The 10,064-nt window shown below is 45.5% G+C and overlaps 1 long non-coding RNA gene across 1 annotated transcript in view; it reads left to right on the top strand.

Moving 5' to 3' along the window:
* Window positions 1-8,857: 8,857 nt before the first annotated feature.
* LOC144488564 (uncharacterized) overlaps window positions 8,858-10,064 on the top strand; it is a 39,187-nt gene continuing 37,980 nt past the window's right edge. Inside the window, exon 1 of the long non-coding RNA XR_013496623.1 lies at window positions 8,858-8,952. This is a non-coding gene — a long non-coding RNA (uncharacterized LOC144488564). The remainder of the gene's footprint in view (window positions 8,953-10,064) is intronic.

Below are 10,064 nucleotides of genomic sequence, written 5' to 3'. Positions count from 1 at the left end.
AGGGATCCTGGGGGTGGAAGTCAAAGATTGGCAGTTCGGTGGCGCCTGGGGAGCAGGCAAGAAAGCCTGCATTTGTTTGCTTGTTGTGGTCCCCACATGCCCCTGGATTAATATCAGTGGTGGCATGAGGCCCTTAAGTGGTCAGTAATTGCCCATTTAAGGCCTCACTAGGTGGTGGGGCAGGAAGGCCATCCATGGGCCTTTCTGCCTTGGACTTAAATCGGGGTGGAGGCAAGAAAGTGGCAGGTCTCATCTGCTACCCTCCCACCCGATTAATGCCCTCTGCCACGAGAGAGGGCACTCAATAGTGTGGCCGACAATGAAGGACTCCCTCCGTACTGTGCTCAGTTCTCTGGAGTGAGCCTTGAATCCACAGTCTCCTGACTCCTGACACATTGTGGGCGGCACGGTAGCACAGTGGTTAGCACTGCTGCTTCACAGCTCCTGAGACCTGGGTTCGATTCCCGACTTGGGTGACTGTCTGTGTGGAGTTTGCACATTCTCCTCGTTTCTGTGTGGGTTTCCTCCCACAGTCCAAAGATGTGCGGGTTAGGTTGATTGGCCATGCTAAAAATTGCCCCTTAGTGTCCTGAGATGCATAGGTTCGAGGGATGAGTGGGTAAAATATGTGGGGGTAGGACCTGGGTGGGATTGTGATTGGTGCAGACTCGATGGGCCGAATGGCCTCTTTCTGTACTGTAGGGTTTCTATGATTTCAAGAGGCGAGAGTGCCGCCGACTGAACCACAGCTGACTAAATCAACCAGCCCATCGTGGATCCAGATACAATGTGATCTCTCAGCATTTTTGAACCAACTTTTAAAAGATCAACAGCAGGCACAAGACAGCGCGACGTCAGTGTGCCTTGACTTGTCTGGGCTGCTCCTTTTACAAGCCAGCTATCTGGGTCGCAGTTTGGGCTGCTGGGTGTGCATTGCTTTGTAGAGGTTTCATCCTGGGATACGCAACATTGTGGCAGCGATTCGGTGCACACCAGCTCCGCGTAATAAAAGCAGCTGAAAGAGGCTGATCACACGCTGCTTGTGACAGGTGGAGCTGTGAATGTATAAAATCAACATAACAAATGTTACACACACCGGGCCAAACTGGAGTCTTGTTGGTGAAGAAAGACAAGGCTCCATCCAGCGTACAACTCTCGCTTCCAAAAAGTCTGCATTCATTTGTTGCACAGGTTGCTGTGGCAACTAATTGCTCCTTTTTCCAGCTCCTTCTCAAACTGTAAAAACACTCATCTTTTGGCAATAGCACGGAACGAGACGAATTCTTGGCTGTACCTGTGCTTACACTATTTGGACCAAAAACGTGCAGCATGCTAAGTTTCGTGAGGTTCCACAGGACTGTTATTTAATATAATCGGCCAACTTCAATGAAAAAAAAGTCATTCCCTGTTTTACTTTCCGACAAGGTCTGACTTACTTTGCCACACTTTAACTCACTGCTTTAAATAAATTCAATAAATTCACCATGCCGTATTAATATCTTTAAATTAAATTGGCTCCACCGAGTTTCTATTTTAAAGGGATTATTTGGTCTATATTTTCTTTGGCCATAGTTTAAAAAGGCCCAAAAGTAAGAATGTTAAGAGCCACTGGGAGCATTTTTTTTCACTCACTTCTGATTTTAAGTGTTTTCTTCGAAGTTTTGCCAACTGTGTTTTTTTTTTAATGTGGAGGGCTAAGTGCTGATTACACTGGCTGGCTGCGGCTTTCCAAAGCTTTAAACTTACAGCAGGGAGAGAGACCAAAAGATTTCCCTCATCAACAAATGAGAGCAACACTATTTTTTGTTTTTATAAAGGGCCACTGCTACAGAACGTGTAACCTTTCTGTGGCCCTGCCTCAAAACAAAAACAAGCCTTCCCCCTAAAGTGTGAACAAAAATATATTCCACATGTGCACGTTTTCCAACGCTGGAACATATGTCTCATGTGCCTCTGCTGGAATAATTGGAAGTACCGCCCAGTCATCCACTTGTGGTTGGCAGTTACTCATTTCTTCCCAGTTTCTCTCTCTCTCTCTCTCCTCCCATCCTCACAACACTCTATTGCCTTTTCCCTGGTGCTCTATTCTCCTGATTCCTCTCAAATCCAGTTACACTCCACAAAATTGCCTGAAGTGAACACTGGGTGCCTGCAATCGCACACTTAAAATAGAATCCCTGCAGTGCAGAAGAAGGCCATTCGGCCCATCAAGGCTGTGCTGGCTCACTCTCCAAAAAAGCATCTTAGCTAGGTCTACCCCCACGCCTCCTGTCCTCTTCCCATTATCCCGCGCATTTATCATGGCTAATTCCCCCCCAACCTACTCATTCATGGATACTAAAGGGCAATTTAGCATGGTCAATCCGCCTAACATGCACATCTTTGGACTATGGGAGGAAACGAGCACCCGGAGGATACCCATGCAAACATGGGGAGAACGTACAAACTTCACATAGTCACCCAAGGCCAGAATTGAACCTGGGTCCATGGCAATGTGATGCAGCAGTGCTAACCACTATGCCACCATGCCGCCTCACTTAGCCCTGAATGAAATGGATATCTGATGGGACCAGCTTTCCTAATTATTTAACTTGGTGCCAATTTAGGGCATTATCAGACTCTTAAAACCGGCATCGTGTCAGCCAGGGTTCACTCTTACCTTGAGTCATGGGACCCAAGTCTTACTTCTTGGGTGGGGAGGGAATCAATCCCCATATGTGAGTGAAGTGTGTAAAATCTAGACTAATACTCTAGTCCAATACTGAGGGAGTGTTGCAGTGACAAATTAAATGTTCGCCTTTGATCTCAAAGGGAATGCAGTATAAAAATAGGGAAGTCTTGCTACAGCCATGCAAGGCACTTGTTAGACCACACTTGGAATACTGTGAACAGCTTTTGGTCCGCTTATCTGAGGAAAGATATATTGGCATTGGAGGCAGTCCAGAAAAGGTTCACTAGGTTGATCCCGAGTGTGGAGGGATTTTCTTTTGAGGAGAGATTGAGTAGGTTGGGCCTGTGCTCATTAGAGTTTAGAAGAATGGGTGGCGACCTTATTGAGACATATCGGATTCTCAGGGGGCTTGACAGGGTAGATGATGAGAGGTTGTTTCCCCTTGTGGGACAGTCTAGGACCAGAGGGCATAATCTCAGAGTAAGGGGACACCCATTTAAAACAGAGATGAGGAGGAATTTCTTCTCTCAGAGGGCAGTGAATCTGTGAAATTCTTTACCTCAGGGGCCATAGAGGCTGGGTCGTTGAGTATGTTCAAGAGATAGGCAGATTTTTAATCAGTAAGGGATCCAGGGTTATGGGGATAAGGTGGCAAAGTGGGGTTGAGGATTATCATATCAGATCAGTCATGATCTCATTGAATGGCAGAGCAAAATCAATGGGCCGAATGGACTACTTCTGCTCCTCTGTCTTCTGGAAGGTGCTTTCTTCCAGATGTGGTGTTAAACCTTGGCCCATTTGCTCCCTCTGAGGAACATAAACGATCCGATTACTCTATTTTGGAGTTCCCTGAGCTTGTGAAAGCTGCTGAATAAATACAAGCTCTTCCTTTCCTTTCCTACAGAAGCTTTTGAGCAAAGATACCAGGAAGAGTTGAATTAAAAGGCAAGAAATCGTGCTGGCTGATTTGGAATTAATTCTCTTACATCTAGACAGCATCTTTCACCTTCTTAAGATGTTCAAAAGGCAATTAACGGCTTTTGAAGTGTGTTCACTTTGTGTGTCGGGAAATATGACAATAATTTCCATGAACAGCAAGAAATTAATGACATGTTGATGCGTTTTGCTGAAGTGGCTGAGAGATAAATGCCACTGAAACTCCACCCCTCCTCTTTTGCAGATAGCACCAAGAGGTCTTATTTCCATTTGAACATCTCACCTGAAAGACAACACCTTCTGCAGTGTGACATTCCTTCAGTACTGCGGTGCATTGTGGCACAGCGGTTAGCATTGCTGCCTCACAGCGCCAGGGGCCCGGGTTCGATTCCCGGCTTGGGTCACTGTCTATGTGGAATTTGCACATTCTCCCCGTGTCTGCGTGGGTTTCCTCTGGGTGCTCCGGTTTCCTCCCACAGTCTGAAAGACGTGCTGGTTAGTTGTATTGGCCATGCTAAATTCTCCTTCAGTCTACCCGAACAGGCGCCGGAGTGTAGCGACTAGAGGATTTTCACAGTAACTTCAGTAAGCCTACTTGTGACAAATAAATTGTCAGCATAGATCCCTTACTCAACTACAAGAGGGCTTGAACTCCTGACCTCCTAACCTGGCTGCGGTGTTCAGTGGCTCAAATTATTCTGTGCTTGCTTATGTGAGTCTGTTCGCAATCAACCCTCACTGTGCTCGACTAGTTTAGCCTGGGTATATACTCAGAGAAGAGGGAACGAACTGTGGGAGTAGCGGGCTCGAAGACTGGAGCAGACATTGTGAAGTAGTCTAAATGTGATGCACTGCAAACATAGAAACTATTGTCAACAGTTCCGAGATATCAAAGATACAACAGTGGCAGTAAGTGTAAGCAACGAAACCAAGCAAAGGCAAACTGCCTCTCCAGGTAATGGAAGTCACTTCTTCCAACAGGTGTTGTCCCAGTGACCTCAGTAGTTTATTTCCCTCACTCCATATTCACCAGCTGAGCATATGATAATGCACCCACTAATAGATTAAATACACGTCGCATTGTTTCATTTAAAAAAATAAATGTTACAAATTCAATCGTACGACAGCATCATTTTATCTGAATCCTTTGAGCCTTTTGTCAGGTTATTTTATCCAACAGGGCTAAAAATTGCAACATTTTTACTGTCCATGGCTGTAACTATTAATTAAAAAAGACGAAACCAGATGTTAATGGAAAGTTAGATTCCTGTTTAAATCTCTCAGTCATAAAACAAACGATAACAGATCCAATACAGACTTTTCCATTAAAAAGCAAATAGTTTCCATAATATTGAACTGCTTCAGGGGATACAGAACAAGCCCTGTACACAGTAACACTACACACTCAGAGTAGCCCAATCCAACGGACAAACGCATGGATGCCATAAGTGGCACACACCCCGCGACTTAAAAACTGGATTGTCCACCAGACGTTCTCAAGAGAGTTGCGATGGTCCACAGCCCAGCCACACGTCCACTGACGTTTCATTCACTGGTTTCCTCAGTTCTCTGTCAATGCTACAAGGTGGAAGACCAGCTTCAAAGATGAAAGCATGTCTGCTTTAAGTGACTGGAGGAGGAGCATGAGGTAAAAAAAAATCCTACTGCCAAACTGTCCCATTGAAAGAACATGAAAATGAAAGACTTTTAAAGTTTCTTTATTGGTGTCACAAGTAGGCTTACATTAACACTGCAATGAAGTTACTGTGAAAATCCCCCAGTCGCCACACTCCAGCGCCTGTTCGGGTCAATGCACCTGACTAGTACGTCTTTCGGACTGTGGGAGGAAACCGGAGCACCCGGAGGAAACCCACGCAGACACGGGGAGAATGTGCAGACTCCGCACAGACAGTGACCCAAGCTGGGAATAGAACACGGGTCCCTGGCGCTATGAGGCAGCAGGGCTAACCACTGCCACCGTGCTTTTGAAGATGGAGTCCAACCCCGCTTCTGTTTCAGTACAAAAGACTCAACGGAGAACTCAAATCCTTTGGCAGAACACACAAATAATAGGAACAGGAGTAGACTACACAACCCATCGAGCCTGCTCTGCCATTCGATCCAATCATGGCTGATCTTAGCTTTCAGCTCCATTTTCCTGCCTGCTCCCCATTGCCCTTCATTCCCTGGGAGACTAAAAATGTGACTATCCCAGCCTTAAACACATTCAACGCTAGAGGATCCACTACTCTCTGGGGTGGAGAACTGCAAAGATGCACAATCATTTGAGTGAAGAAGTTTCTCCTCATCTCAGTCCTGTTATCCCCTCATCCTCAAATTGTGTCCTCATGTTGTAGATTCCCCAGCCAGGGGAAACACTCTGGTCAAAGTCCACCCTATTCAAGATCCTTCAGAACCTTAGGAACATAGGAATTAGGGGCAGAAGTATGCGAAGTCAGCCCTTCAAGCTTGCTTTGCCATTCAATGAAACACGGCTGGTCTCTCCCTGGTTTCAAATCCACCTCCCCACCTGTTCCCCATATCCCATTTTTTAAAAATTAGAAATGTATCTATCTCCTTCTTGAAACCATTCAGACTGCACCACGCTATGGAATGGAATGTTCCACAAATTCACCACCCTCTGTGAGAAGTAGTCCCTCCTCATCTCAGTTTTAAATCTACCGCCTCTCAACCTATACTTGTGACCTCTTGTTCTCGATTGCCCCATAAGAGGAAACATTTGGTCGATATTTACTTTATCAATCCCTTCTAGTATTTTATATACCTCGATCAGATCCCCTCTCATCCTTCTAAACCCCAGGGAGTATAAGCCCAAACTGTTTAATCGATCCTCAAATGTCAACCCCTTCATCCCCAGAATCAATCGTGTAGGTTCTCACCCCTCATCCTTCTAAATTCCAGAATACAAGCCCAATTTACTCAGCCTCTTATCATAGGCCAACCCCCTTACCCCAGGAACCAATCTACTGAACCTTCGATGTACCACCTCCAGTACAAGTACATCCTTACTTAAGTACAATGACCAATACTTCAGATGTGGTCTCACCACAAGCCTGTACAATTGAGACAAGACTTCTTTATTCCTGTACTCCAATTCAATGATGGAAAGTCATAAACTTTCCCTGGATTTTACAAATGAGAACTTGATAAACCAAAAGGAGAAGAACATGTTGCCACAATTTCCTTCAGTTGCAACAACACTACTAATATATAATTTTGTGCTGTGAATATGTATGTAGGAGCGTGTTCAATTAGCTCTTGCAAGTTAGCAGTGTGAACCCTGAGATAGATCAGGACCACCTATTGAGGGAAGGTTTTGTTAAAAGTGAAGATGTCGGTTGTTTTTCAACATTGAGCTTGACAGCAAATGGAAGACAATTAGCGTTTCATTGGAACAGAGAGGTTACCTCACAGAGGTGGATAAAATTCTGCAGGACTGAGATAGAGTAAATAGGGGTGACCTATTCATCTTAGCAGAGGGGTCAAAAACCAGGCGGCATAGATTTTAGCAAGAATTAGATGGGAGGTGAGGAAATCATTTTTCATCCAGAGGGTGGTAGGGACCTGGAACCCGCCTCGTGAGAGGTGTTAGAGGTAGAAACTCTCACCATGTGAAAATTACCTGGGTGACTACTTGAAGAGCCATGGCCTGCAGGGCTGCAAACTCAGTACAGGAATGTGGGATTAGACTGGAGGTGGCTCATCATTGACCAGTACAGACACAAGAGGCAAAATTAATTTTCCATTGTTTATTTTTACCTAGGAAACCATGGGCCTTGTTTTGGTGTGTTTTACTTTATTCTAAAGCCTTACATAGACTATAAAATAAACACAGTTTCAGCGGGCATAGATATATAGATTGACTATTTATCTCAAACCTGAGCTTTATGTTAGATGGATGGATAAAGGTTGAGGTCAGGACTCGCTATGTTTTGACAGTTTTCTCTTGTGTAAAAACTTCTTTCCCTCAATCGATTCCCCAATCACACGTCTGATTTCTGGCGGCCTCGCAGTGCAGATACCAATCAATTCACGGAATAGTGGGCTGATTTTCATGGTCCTGCTTGGGACCAAATACAGGGGAGGCTGAAAAAGATGGCCGCCAAGCCGAGTGCGCAGACACTCCACACCTTGTCCTTCCTTGGGCCATTTTCACAAGGATGAGGGAGGGATCTGGTCCTGGAACCCGCCCGTTCCTATGGAGGATAGAACTTGACAGCATTTTGGGATCATTGAGATTCAGAGGAACCGATGGCCTAGTGGTATTATCGCTAGGCTATTAATCCAGAAACTCAGCTAATGATCTGGGAACCTGGGATCGAATCCTGCCAGAGCAGATGGTGGAATTTGAATTAAATAAAAATGATCTGGAATTAATAATCTACTGATGACCATAAATTGGTAAGAGTTTGAAGGGTTATGGGGAGAAGGCAGGAAAATGGGGATGAGGAGCATATCAGCCATGATCGAATGGCAGAGTGGACTCGATGGGCTGAATGGCCTAATTCTGCTCCCATATCTGATGAACTTATGAAGCCATTGTCGGTTGTCAGAAAAACCAATCTGGTTCACTAATGTCCTTAGGGAAGGAAATTTGGCTTCCTGACCTGGTCTGGCCTACATGTGACTCCAGAGCCACAGCAATGTGGTTGACTCTCAACTGCCCTCCAAGGGCAACTAGGGATGGGCAATAAATGCTAGTCCAACCAGTGAGGTCCATGACCCACAAATGAATTTTTTTTAAATCCAGGCTTTTTTAATTCTCATGGAGGGGGCAGGACTTCAGCCATTGTCGGGTCTGACACCAGCTGCCTGGAGACATGAATCATGGATTGGAGGTGGAAAGAGTTTAAAAGATAAGTAAAATGGTTTTGCTTCCTTTAGCGTTCATCATTAAATGTTGCAGCAGGAGTTGTATCAGTGTTCAGTAAGGTTGGATATGACAGTGCTGTGATTGGAAGATTTGTCTGCCAGATTGTTCCTTCTGCCAAGTGGCAAGCTGTCAAGTGAAAGATCAACACTGTAAATGTGGGAAAGGCTTCAGATGACTTAAAAAAGTTAATCTAAGATAGAGTACATTTCACACTATAGAACAGGATAGCCGAGTATGATAGCGATGTGTACATTTCCCACCTCTTTCCACTGTTTTTATTTAATCTAATCTTGCACTGGAGAGGTTACAGAGGAGGTTTACCAGGATGTTGCCAGGGATGAAGCATTTGACCGATAAGGAGAGACTGCAAAGGCTTGTTTTCTCTCGAACAGAGAAGGCTGAGAGGTGGGACATGACTGAGGTGTATACGGTTACGAGGGATATCGACAGGGTGAGTAGGAAGGAGCTGTTCCCCGTGGTTGAGGGATCAATCATGAGGGGGCATAGTTATCATAGAATCCCTACAGGGCAGAAGGAAGCAATTCAGTCCATTGAGTCTGCACTGACCACAATCCCACCCAGGCCCTATCCACATAACCCCATACATTTACACTAGCTCTTCCCCCTGACACTAAGAGGCAATTTAGCATGGTCAATCCACCTAACCTGCACATCTGTGGACTGTGGGATCAAACCAGAGCACCCGGAGGAAACCCCCGCAGACACAGGGAGAAAGTGCAGACTCCACATAGACAATGACCCGAGGCGGGAATTGAACCCAGGTCCCTGGCGCTGTGAGGCAGCAGTGCTAACCACTGTGCCACCGTGTCAGTTGTAGATTAAGTGGCAGGAGATTCAGAGGGGATTTGGGAGAAACATTTTTCACTCAGGTGGTTGGAATGTGGAATGCACTGCCTGGGAGTGGAGGCCGGAAACCTTACAACCTTTAAAAAAAATTGAATGAGTACCTGAAATATCGTAACATTCAAGGATATGGGACAAGTGTAGGAAAATGGTTTTAGCGCGCTTTTAGTGGTAGGTATTGTTGGTGCAGATTCAATTGACCAAAGGTTCTTTCTGTACTGTATGACTCATCGGTTAAGATAGCAGTTCTGAAGTCTGTTTGTTTACTGAGGGATATTTATGGCTTTCAACTTTCATAGCAGGCCAGTGAGTTCTATTCATAAAGTGGAGGGGATGAGGGTGAATGTGGCTGGGGGGTGAGAGGTGGTGAGGGGAGTGGGCATAAGGTGGTCAACGGTTCAGCTATATTTGACGGAGCCAGTAATTGCAGCAGGCCCAATCCAGGCTATTTAAGGCCCAGAAGATCCCATCTGCTGGCATCTCTAGATGGAGGCGGGATCTCAATGAGCAGTATTAATCCCATATCCCAATTCCCATGAAAACCTAGCCCAGTGTGTTACTTTATGGTGGACATCCTTGTATTTAACTTGAGAGATGTTACATGTGCAGCACGGTGGCACAGTGGTTAGCATTGCTGCCTCACAGTGCCAGGGACCTGGGTTCAATTCCAGCCTTGGGTGACTCTGTGGAGTTTGTACG

The sequence above is a fragment of the Mustelus asterias genome, unplaced genomic scaffold, assembly GCF_964213995.1.
Source record: "Mustelus asterias unplaced genomic scaffold, sMusAst1.hap1.1 HAP1_SCAFFOLD_1666, whole genome shotgun sequence".
In the NCBI taxonomy this organism is placed as follows: domain Eukaryota; kingdom Metazoa; phylum Chordata; class Chondrichthyes; order Carcharhiniformes; family Triakidae; genus Mustelus; species Mustelus asterias.
This window is presented reverse-complemented; position numbering and strand designations above follow the sequence as displayed.